Source organism: Solanum stenotomum, chromosome 10 (assembly GCF_019186545.1).
Source record: "Solanum stenotomum isolate F172 chromosome 10, ASM1918654v1, whole genome shotgun sequence".
NCBI lineage: Eukaryota > Viridiplantae > Streptophyta > Magnoliopsida > Solanales > Solanaceae > Solanum > Solanum stenotomum.
Window position 1 is genome coordinate 22423883 of NC_064291.1, and position 11498 is coordinate 22435380.

The following is an 11498-nucleotide window of genomic DNA, read 5'->3' on the forward strand; positions in this document are numbered from 1 at the left end:
GACCAAGGATTTAGAGATACCTAACTTATCACTTTGCATGTAATACACTAGAAAAGGATTGCTATTACTAGGATTACTGCGTTATGAGATTATGGGAAACACGTATACCCTAGTTATTTCTCTTATCTTGATAACAACCAAAGTTGAGTTTAATTATTGACTACTTCTTAAGTTCTTACTATTTGTTTCATACAAGCACAAACCCCCCCTTTTTATTACCTGTTTCTGGAAATAATTTGACTAATCGAATATAATTGTTGGTTAAAAGTAAAGTCTAAACCATTTTCCTCGTGGGATCAATCTCAACCTACAAGTTGGGTTCTTTACTTGATAACAATCGCTTATGCTTCTGAAAGGAGGTGTAATTTGAGCGTATCATGAGGTGCTCCTGTCTTGTTTGTTAAGAAGAAGAAGGGTAGTACGAGGACCAGTGATTTTATCTTAAGCCATAAAGGAGTGGATTGATACCAGAATGACAATATTATGGGTAAAGGAAGTCCCATTGAGTATACTTGGGTGAAGGCATATGAAGTATTTTAGTAAGAAAGTGCTTATAAAATTGGGTTGGTCCTTGAAATTTGATGAGTATACATGAGTTTGAGGTGTCATATCGATGAAAAGGTTGACTTCGTAGTAATAGCCAGGGCTAACTGAGCATAATGGTAATAAGAGTTCGTGATGGATTGTGATGGGATGCAACTATATAATAAGATTGTTGGTTAAGCAAATTTTGTATAGTAATTACGACTTGCGAATATCTAAGGTTGTAGTTTTCTAATATTTGGTGAGTAACGTGGTTGTATGGAAATTTTTAAGAGATGGTAGGACACCACTCGAATAGAATTTAAAAGAGCTAGAGTCATAATGAAGGAAAAGTAGTTGGATGTAGTACAGCCTTGAGAAAGAGGAGAGAGCAAGAATATTGTATTTGATTGCAAAGGCTGAAGAGATATCTTCAGAGGGGTAGATAATTGGGTTTAGAAATGCGTGATTTCATTCGTTTTGTTGTGGATATGGGTGGTAATAGTGTCACAAGCCCGTCGGATTGGTTAAAAACTATTAGGAAGGACTTAAGAAAGGAATGTACAGACATTAGCTCGAGTGTGATGATATGTGTTTTGTTTTTGTTTTGAGTTTAGTAATGTGTATGATTGAATTTTTAAAGAAAGATATTGTAAGATCAATGGAGAGGCGATCAATGACCAGCGAAGATCTATGAATTTATAAAAATATTCAAGGTACAAGCTAATGTTGATAGATAAGTGAATTGTGTTATACGTTTGAATTTATAATTCATATTTTTCATTGTAAGTCTACATTCATGGTGATATATTTTATCAAGGCGTGAATTTGCAAGGTGAGAAATGATCAATTGTATCAGGTATTGAGCCTTTGAAAGGACTTATTCCTAGGTTGAGTCGTAAAGTTTATTACTGTTGATTATAAAGTACATAAGAAAGGTTTTCATTTAAAAGTGTTGGTTTAGAGTAAGGTAAATGGTCAGAGTGTTCATGATGGTTGTTAGTATTGAGAGTGTGGACTTCAGTGGAATGATGTGAAGAGTATGTAGAGTCAACTCAATAGAAATGACTGATATCGACTCTTCACAGGAAAACCTTTAGTGTTATTTCGTAAAAAATCTTATATGATCATCTACTTCATTTTGTACATGGTTGTGAGTATGAGTCACTAGTTATGCTCACGTGTGTTTTCACTTTTGTGGGTGGATCCCTAGTGGTGGATCAAGTGTACCGATCATGCGATGTTCTCTTGGTTGAGTGGGATGATTGGGAAGTTTTGGTTATTTTAGAGGACATATTTGGTGTCTTCTTGGAGTTGTTAAAGTATTTCAATAGTTCTACATGTACCACTTTGCTTATAAGAATTCATACAAGAGCTACCCTGTGTAATCACGGTTGTCCGACAATCTTAAATTCATCTAGTCGCTGAGGTCATGTATTGATTGTGTGTGGTTGAATGTGGGGGTCATTGGGTCCAATTTTACTGTTCTTAAGAGGTAATCTACAATTACTAAATCTAGCATTTCGATAGTGTTGTTAGAGGTTTTGTATGCTTGTACATATCCCTCGATGAGTATCCGATGTCTAAAGATCAAAGTTTTATAACTTAAGCTCATGGAAATTTATATTGTGAGAAGGAGATATTGATAAGAACTATAATTATTTGAGTATTATGTGTGTGGGTTGGTTGGTTCAGGTCCACCTCTAATCGTAGTGAGTATTGATTTAGAATTTTATCTTGGTTATGTGGGAAAGGATTCGTCTTGATGTTTGTGTCAAAGTCCTTGATAACATGTTGCAGACATGTGTACGATCAACTTTGGTGGTTATGGGGAATAGCTTTGTTGTTAGTTAAGTATACATACAACAATAATTATCACTCGAGTATTGTGATGACCTCATTGAGGCATTGTATGGGAGGATGTGTAGGTATTCAATTGGTTGTTTGGGGACGGAGATTATATCATAAAGTGAGACTCAGTTTTATTAAATAAAGACCTTCAGTATGAGAAAGAACCGGTTACAATTCTTGATCACGATGTTCAGAAGCTAAGGACATGCGAGACAAGTATCCTCAGTAATTCGACGATTCAGATACTAGTTTACCCTTACTATAGCCAGTCTTTCCTAGTTGATCACTCGGAGACGAGTATGGGTAAATTGGTATCTATTGTAACGACCTGATTTCGTCGTTAAGGAAAAGCCAATGGGGAAAGAATTGGGGCCATAAAACTTTTTGGTTGTAACTTGGAATTTCCTAATCTAGTCCAAATTTGGACGAAATCGGAGTCAGTGAGGTCTAGGGAAATCTGATAACGAATGAGAGACCCAAGAGAGACCTAATTATGATTGTGATCACGTGAGTGGATTACTAAGACATCAAGGAACCCGTACGACTTTACAGGATCGAATTCGGGCGAGTAGAACTCCCGAAACTGATCTTAGCGTGAACAGGTATTTTTTGAGTGTCATGGGATGAAGATGTATTGTGAAATGGGGGTTTGGAACTTTTAAATTAGCTCACTATTTCCGTGCAAGCCACCAAGACGGGATTTTCCCGCAGGGCGGTGCCGCTGTAGTGGGATGAGGTCCGCTATGGCGGGACAGTCGCGACTTAAGTCACAAATAAACCCCAAAAATGCCATTATCTAGCAATTTTCGTTTTTAAGAGCTAGGAGACAACCCCAGACGAGTTCTTGACATTTTTCCATGAAATTTGGTCCTAAAGGTAAGGTTTTCGCTCCCCAATTCCATTTTTCGATCCGTAGAACGTAAAATCTTGATTCTATATCATTGGGGGAGGGTTTTGAACGGTTTTGGATGGTGGAAAAACCCTAGTTGCACCTTAGGACCATAATTTGGGTCTTGGGTTATTGGGTTTGTCATAATCCGGGGATATTAGACCTTAATTATTGATCCCCATATTGAATTGTTTGTTTGTAGACCTATAGCTAGCAGAAAGAATCTGGAAAGGAAAAAATCAAGTTTCATAGGAGGATTCAAGCTTTGTTCGAGGTAGGTGATAGTTGTGATTTCATGTTTTTCGTGATGTATGTTAGTAATTGCTTCATTGTAATGCATGTATGCATGTGAATGAAGCCTATTGATCACATCTAATGTTATTGAGGATGAGTGAATGATTGTATGCCATGAATCAACACTTCACTGTATGATTATGAGAATGTACATTGTGATTGTGATTGTGGTTTGTTGAATGGATCGGGTGTCACGTTCCGACACACTAACTTGGATCGGGTGCCATGTTCCGGTGCACATATGGGAGTGGGTGTCACATCTTGCACAATAAGTGGGATCGGGTACTATGTTCCGGTACATTAACAGTTTGGGTATGGGTTCCATGAGAGGACCATTGGCTTGTCATATATACTTGTTATTAAGAATGTGGAATTGTACATTGCTCCAAAAATGATAAGCTGATATGTATATATATATATTCTGTATATGCGTGTTTTACTTTGTTGTGACTGCATATATATATTTTGCTTACTGGAATAGCCACGTGATCCTACCAGTACATTGTGGTTGTGTACTGATACTGCACTTGCTTGTTCTTTGTTGAGTACGGGGCGTCTTCAGGCAGCTATTGATAGATCTTAGCTAGGTAACTATTGAGCGTGACCGGATTCAAGGGTGAGCCAGTTCTTTCAGGCTGCCATGGATCTTTCTTGTTTAAGTCCGCTCTTTTTGGACTCAGACTATTTGTTAAAGGTGTTTGTTTAGTTTCGGGGTTGTACCCCTTGTTCTTAGACTTGTTGTTAGTAGAGTTTTGGTACAATGACTTTCAAGTTCTAGGGGTTGTTCTTCCGCATTAGTTTGGCTAGTTTATTTAAACCTTTGGATTTTATGGGAACTCTATATAATTTATGCATTTAAACCTGCTTCCGTATCTTTAAATGTGTAGTATCTTGGTTAAGGCTTCTTAGTTGGGTTGTAGTAATGGTTCTCCCACCGGAGGCTTAGTGTGGGTGTCAATCACGACAGTCTGGGTGGTGACACGTGGAAATTTTATTAAAAAATTTTTTTATTCTTTTTCCTTTCTGATTTATTGTCTAGTTTAAGGTCACAATGCCAAAATTAATGGATGTATTTTGGATCTTTAAATTTGGAACTTGTTGGCACTTGACAATATAGAAGGTTGGTAATTATTTGAAGCGAAACATGTTGAGTTTGACTGAGTTCATGGCTAAGATTCTTTTATTTGAAGAATGCCGAAACTCCATGGAAATTGATGAGCTTCCATATGAAATTATTGGATCTATAGTTGTGATATGGGAGCAACTTTCGTTGATGGTTGGAAGAGTTTTGTATGGCTGAAAATTGAAGCTCATAGTCTAAAATGTGAATCACCAACTTGAAACCTCCATTAAAAATAGTTCAAAAGCTTGAGTTCAAATTTTCATTTGCCACAAACGAGCTTCATTTTGAGTGGGTAATATATCAAAAGAATTGAAACATCGAGAAAAGGTTATATTTAAAATTTAGGGTCGATTTTGAGAAGACTTTGGGTGATTTTATATCAAATTTTCAGAGCAATGGGACGAAGAAGATGAAGAACGGGTGATACATTTTTTTAGATTCGCAAAAATAATGACAAGTTATTAAAATCAGTTGAGGAAAATCTTATGGGTCTGTTGAGTATTGAATATAGGATGAAAAAATTTCTTAGTATTCAAAGTTTATTGAAGAAAATTATTTGGGTATCCTTATTCAAGCTTAATTTTGTTTTGATTTGAAAGATTTTTGGTACATAATTTTTTATTGTAGAGAATGGTGGTGAAATTGCTAATACGATTTGTGGTGTATGATTGACATAGTGATGGTGATGATTTCAAAATGGTGATGAAATTTGGTGCTTGCCATAGATGTTGTATTAAGTTGCTATGAAGAAGAAAACAAATTAAAAGAGATAAAAACAATTAGAAAAAAAAAGAATAATAAATAAAAATACATATATTTATGAAAAAATATTAGAAATAATATTTTACTATTTATTTTTGGTCTTCACTCTCTTAGAGAGTGAAATACACTCACTTTGTCAAGTAAGCGTTTAGAGAGATAATAATTTCAATTTTAAAAAGTTCAAGGGGTTGATAGAACCCCTATGGAATTGAAGTATATAGTTGGAAATCCGAATATAGATTAGGGAAACATTTGACCATTTTCTCTTATTCTTTTTATTTTTTGGGTAAAAGTCTTGTTATTGATCATGTGAGGACACTAGAGCTGTGTATATTTATTCTTCTCCCAAAAAATAATTCACTTAACATTAATTTTTTAAAAAGTTACTGAAATTAATATATTAAAAAAAGCTTTACTCAGTAATGACTACTTGAGTAATTTTTTAAAAAAATATACGAACGTATTTGATTTCCATATATTGATTAAATATAGGTCATAATGTAATAATTAAATAATCATCAATCTCTCAAACACAAAATTTAACCACAGAAGTCAATAACAATTCAATCATTCTTGGTATTCCCTTATCAATAACTTTGAGAGCATTTTTTTAGCTAGCTTTTATATCCATACTAGTGAACATTTTCGCGCTTCACGCGGCTCTAAAATCTATTTATAAATTTAGAAATGAACTTATTAAAATTTAATCAAAATAATAACATACTTTCATACACTGACAAAATCAATAATATACATTAATTTTTTTTTCTTCTAGTTAAATAAAGTAAAGCATGAAATGAAAAGTAAAGGTAGATATAAGTAGAAATGAATTGTATTTTAATATCGTTTCTTAACTATTATTGTTTTAAAAAAAAAATTGTTCATGTATCTAATTTCCCCATCATTTGTTCATACCCTAAATAATAAGCTCTAGTTTAGAAAATAGGTTACTTTCACTCAATTTTTCATTATTTTCTTCTTGGTTATCTCCATTTTCTCACCCTCTCTTATTCTACTTCCTCTTTTTTATTTTTCGGGACCATTAGTTCCTTCGACCCTTTCTATATTTATTTATTTTATTTCATTATTTTGTTGTTTCCCTAATTCTTGTTGTTGGTCAAAGATTGTGCTCTATTTTTTAATAATCATTATTTTTTTACTTTTTCCTACTTTAATATTCTTATCACCTATTTAAAATCTAACATCTTTCATCATTCCTCATCCTTTATAGAAATTATCTTCCCCTAATTAATTGAGTAATTATTTAATAAAAATAAAAAATTAAAATTAAAATGATATGTACTAAAACATTAAAGAGACTTGAACACAATAAGTGGTAGTTAACCGTGAGAAATTGGGAAAAAATGAGTAACATATATTCACGAGAAATATTCGAAGTAGTGATTTTTTATTTATTTTTTTATTAATAACAAAATCAGATTTAAAAAATAGGAGAAAAGTAAAAAATTGAGAAAAAAAGAAAAATGTGGTTATTGGTTATAGAGTTGTAATATCACTTTGTCTATGCCTAACTATATATAAATATATACAGATATAAATTTTAAATTTCAACCTACCATATATTTGGATAAATTAAAAAATTGTGGTGCTAATACAATTCACGTTTTTTTTATTTGCTAAACTATTGATAGTAACTTATATTCAAATTACTCATGTAAAATATGAATACAAATTCATCTCATACTAAAATGAGATTATTTGAATTTAAAAATAGCTAGTTCAACGTAATTCACTCTTTTTAATTGGAACTAAATTTTATAACTTTAAATATGCCAAAACTAATATTTAAATAATAATATCTATAAGCATAATCAAAAAGATATATTTGAGACACTCATAATAAGTAGTTTGATAAGCAGTCCATTTGAAATTTTGAATAGCTATTATAGTCGGCTAATACATTTTTCTTTTCACTTTCTGCAAATGATGAAACAAACTCAGTAAAATTATATTTAACAATCAAGAAAGGAAATATAGCTTAGAATTCATAACAATAAATGTCCATGCATAAGAAAATTTTGAGGAGAGATCATAGGATAACCTAGAACCGTGTATAACAACTAATAAGTAAATTACATTACTTTGATTCATATAAGAGGATTTGTTAATACAATTATCCAATAAAAATAATAATTAGAATTACCTGATGAAATATAGAATCATGAGTTTTTCACCTAGAACATGGGGTTGTTGAAGCATTGTTCCTAAATTTATACTGTCATTTTATTAGATATCCAGAATTTGAAGAGATGTGCAATAGTTAGTACCTAATAAAGGGAAAATGCATAAGTACCCCCCCCCCCCCAACATATGTCCAAAATCTTAGAGACACACTTATACTATACTAAGGTCCAATTACCCCCGAACTTATTTTATAAATAATTTTCTACCCCTTTTCGGCCTACGTGGCACTATCAACCAGATAGCTTGAAAAAATTGTCAACACACGATGGGCCTAGAAGATAGTGCCACGTAGGCCGAAAAGGGGTAGAAAATTATTTATAAAATAATTTCGGGGAAGTAATAGGAGTTTAGTATAGTATATGTGTGTCTCTGAGATTTCGGGCATAGGTTGGAGGGTACTTATGCATTTTCCCATTAATAAATAGTAATTATTGGGAAGGAGAAGGGGATTGAAATGAGTTTTCTGGGTAAAAAAATCGTGCAATGCTATGTATACTAATACAACACTAATACATATTAATAACTGTTAATTATGGGGAAGGAGAAGAGATAACTTTTTTTCTGCTAGAAAATTTCGGGTAACATTAACTCATATTTCAAAAGTTAATGCCTTAATGGTGGGTTATTTTTTTCTGTCAACTGAAACTTTTAGGTTTTTTCTTTAATGAAGACATAGGTAAATATAAAACCTTAATATTTTATGTATTTTAAAATGATGAAAAATCTCCAAAAAAATCGCAAAAAAGATAAATAGGATTTGAGCCTTGAAGAACGCTACATCATCATTAACATTAATTCATATTTCAAAAGTTAATGCCTTAATGATGAGTTATTTTTTTTCTTTCAACTGAAGCTTTAATGTTTTTTCTTGAGATATGGTACAAGTACCCCTAGACTATGACCGAAATCATATACACACACATTAACTAAGCAAATGTCCTATTAACCCCTCGAACCCATTTTTTTGTAGTTTTGTATACTTTTTTGGCTTACGTGGCATCCAAACATCTCCAACGTGCCTCAACTACGTGAAGTCACGGAGTGTGCCACGTATGACAAAAGGTGTACATCGGTACAAAATTACAAAAAAATGAGTTCGAGGGGTAAGAGGACCTGAGTTTAGTTAAGGTGTGTCTCCAGAATTTCGGTCATAGTCTAGGGGATACTTGTGCCTTATATATCCCATTATTATTTATCAAAGGTGGTCGATGCAATCTTTCTTTCTTCTTCGAGCCTATTTGGATTGGCTTAAAAGTTGGTCAAACCTACTTGTAAGTAATTTTTAGCTTTTCGGAGCATTTGACAAAGTTAAAAATAACTTAAAATAAGTTTAAAATAACTTGAAAAAGTTAAAAGTAGATACTCCCCTGTTTTTTCATTTTTTAACTTAAAAGTTACTAAAGTTTGACTTTTTAAAAATAGTAAAACCTCACTAAATTAACACTCTGTAATTAATAATCTCTCTAAGATAATATTTTCATCTGGTCCCGACTTGGGCCAATGGAAAACATTACGTATTTCGATATGATATTATATTTTCAGAAGACTCCTATATAAATATATAGTTCCATTAATAGTATAAATTAATAATTCTTTAAAATTACAAATATATTTATGACAATTTAGTGAAATATGATTTTGTTATTTTTGTATTTTGTTAAATTTTAAATCTAGATGAAGCTCATCTCTAACTTTTCTTATTACATCTTAAAGTTTTGGTGTTGTCTTTTCGAATTGCATCATAAAATTGCAAAGATTTCAAGACCTGAGAAGTGTTGCATTACGCGTAACTGGTTCCAAATGTATCGTATCATCTAGAACTTCATCATCAACATTGTTTTTTTCAGATGATATCTAATATTTCTTCTAAACTCGGGACCTCTACACAGGAATCTCAAAACATTCTTTTAATTAATAAATATCAATTTACCGATTAAATAATACCTGATATACCATGAGTTTACGATATTTTTGATGCATTATACTTGAAGTTTATGTGAGTCTTGGACATTTTGTTATTAGATATGATGGTACTTTGATGTAATTTTTGCAAGAAATAGGTTTGGAGCAGTTGAGTGAGAAAAGAGCTGAAGTAGCAAAAGTGGCAGTTAACAGTTCCCAACCACAGGCTGCCTTTTAGTCAATGAGCCATAGGTAGAGAGGTGTGGATTATGAGTTCAAGGAAGTCTAACCAAGTGTGGAACCACGAAGTCCAATGATGCCCCATAGTATGAATGACGGACCGTAGGTCAACTATCGTCGTTTGATTCAGAAAGTTGAGTTCCAGCACTTGAATCACAGAGGAACAGGACGGACTGTAAATTGACCTATGGACCGTAGGTGCAAACCGTCAATTTGAAGACCAAGAATTTTTGTCAATTGTTGAACCATGGAGGAGAACCACAGACCGTTGACTGATCCACGGTCCGTCGTTTGCTGGTATAGATCGAAACCGCCCCAAACCGTAATTTCCTATATTTTCTTTTCCTAATTGGTTTAGGACTTAGTGTCTATAAATATAAGTTGTATATTTCATTTTTTGGTTGTTAGACACTTTGGAATACTTTGTTTTTACTTTGAGGATTATTTTGTAAACATCTTTGACAATTAATTCTCAAAGCTTGGTTTATGATATTTGGGTTTGATTTTCAATTGAGGATTATGGTATTCAATTATTCCAATTGTAAGTTCATGATTTACTTTGTTATCCCTACCATGAATTGTAAATTCTCAAGCATGAGTAGCTAAATCCATAACTAGGGTTGTGGAAATCATAAATAATAAACAATGTATGACTAATAATTAAGTAATTCTAGAATAGTGTTGTACCGGATGGGATCATGTGGTACCTTGAGATTTAAGCCTCTTCCAGCTATTCTTCTCAAAGTTCTTGTAAATATCGGATCGTAGGGGGTCAAGGGATTACCTTGACTCCGTGTACTTGGCATACACTAGAGGTTAGACCTGTACAGAACAAAAATAAAACAAAACAAAATGTAAAATCAGGAAATAATTTACTAAAGTTCAATAACGAAGTTAGTCTAATCTAAAAGTTGTATTCCCAAGCAACGGCGCCAAAACTTGATACGCCCAAATTACACCTCCCAAAAGACTTATAAGCGATCGTTGTCAAATAAAAAACCTAACATTTAGGTTAGGGTCGATCCCTCGAGGAATATGGTTTAGACTAAGGCTAACTTACGGTTATCTATGTTTAGTCAGATTATTTCTGAAAAAGGTAACAAAGGAGAGGGGGGTTGTAAAAAAAATAGCAGTTTGTTGATTTGTATCAATAAGTAACAAGTAAAAAGGATTCGCAGTTTGAGATACTAATATGAGATGAAAACTAGTGTATAAGTGTTACCCCACAAGCTCTTAACGCAGTATTCCTAATAATAGTAATTCTATCCTAGTGTTAGCATGCAAGGAGGAAAGGAAAGTCACTAAAATACCTAAATATACCACACCTTACCCTGAGCCTACATTACAAGCTAAGAAAGCCCTATAGTGATCCTCGTTAACTAGTCTGGAAAGTCAATGCAGTGAAAATAAGGGCAAGCCTATGGTATTGAGCACTAACTATATTTGAATTCACTTCCTAACATGAGCGTTGACTGAATCCTTAAGTTAAAAATAAGATTTTGTGTGAAGAAAAGATTTCTTTGTGGTAAGGGCACTAGTTACATTGTTGGAAAGTTAGTATCTTGGTGATTGTTGACTGTGTATGTGATGATATATGTTGGTCTATCTATGCCATTTTTTGATCCACAGGAGTTAGTTTATTGAGTCTAAATGAGAAGATTTGCAGTGCATGAAAGAGTTGATAGAGAAAGCCAAGTGATTGCTGGAGTT